Below are 1,460 nucleotides of genomic sequence, written 5' to 3' on the forward strand. Positions count from 1 at the left end.
GCGGCAACTGTGTGATGCCATCATGTCAATATGGACCAAAATCTCTGAGGAATGCTTCCAGCACCTTGTTGAATCTATGCCACGAAGAATTGGGGCAGTTCTGAAGGCAAAAAGGGGGTCCAACCCGTTCCTAGCGTGGTGTATAAAGTGGCCGGTGAGTGTATATGAAAGTGTATGGATATGTAGGTATCGGTATGTTTATGTGTATATTTATGGAAATTTATATAAATATATGGGCATGATTTTCAGCAAGGCTATAGTCATTATAATTATATAGATATGCATTTTTGTTGCTGTGGTTTTGTTATCTTTGTTTTTGTAGGTGTGGAGCCAATAAGTCAGGTGTGCTGTCTTGTGTTTTCTCAACATATATTTTACATATCTTCTAATCTCTCTTTCACTCTTTCTCATTACATTTCACTTTTATCTTTCTCTTTCTTTTTTCTCCTATTAAAAAAAGCCACTGATGATGAAGAAGCTAAGATACTAATATTCAGATATTCAGTTCTGCTTTCAACTGAAGTGGCAAAAAAAGGGATGTGTAACGGTCTGCTGGTTCCTTTAACTGGAAACAATAGAAAGAATACTTTGAATATTTCGATCTACTGTGTATTGTGTAACTTTGGTGCCACAAGTTGAGTTGCAGTGACACAGATTTGAGTTTAGATATCAATATAAACAAACAATCAATATAAACAAACAATATAAACAAACAATCAATATAAACAAACAATCAATATAAACAAATAATCAATATAAACAAACAATCAATATAAACAAACAATCAATATAAACAAACAATCAATATGAACAAACAATAATTTGAAGCCTGTCCTTTTAATCTCTCACACACTTATTTAACAGTGTTCTGGCAAACACACAATTCTGATCAAATTCTTGCCACTCTGTTCATGTTCTTGCAACCCAAGTTGTATGTAAATGAAAACAAGATTATTTATTTGTTAATTAACGTGATTATTTATTATGAAATACACGAGAGAAAATGTGATTTTTTTTCAATTTTGTAGCTTAAGACTTTTTAGTTAAGCATACAAADTGTGCATTTTAGGCAAAATCTCTTTACATTAAAATGTATTAGGTAAAGTAAAGGTACTTTATTTGTCATCCAATGCATGTTCCCATACAATGATGAAATTTGTGCTCTGCATTTAACCCATCACACATGACAAACACCCAAGTGGAGCAGTGAGCAGCCATGTGAGGAGCCCGGGGAGCAGTTGGGGGTTGGGTCTCTTGCTCAAGGACACCATGACATGTGGGCATGGTGGGGGTTGAACCTGTGGCTTTCAGGTCCCAAGCCGGTTGCTCTACCACTAAACCACAGCTGGTTGCTGGTTTTGAAATAATTTGTAGATATTCAAATTGTGTAATATCAAACAAGTGCTTACCACCATTCTGGTGGTAAGAGAAAGAACTGATACATGGAAAGAAGAAGGACT

Source organism: Austrofundulus limnaeus, unplaced genomic scaffold, assembly GCF_001266775.1.
Source record: "Austrofundulus limnaeus strain Quisiro unplaced genomic scaffold, Austrofundulus_limnaeus-1.0 Scaffold393, whole genome shotgun sequence".
Classification (NCBI taxonomy): Eukaryota; Metazoa; Chordata; class Actinopteri; order Cyprinodontiformes; family Rivulidae; genus Austrofundulus; species Austrofundulus limnaeus.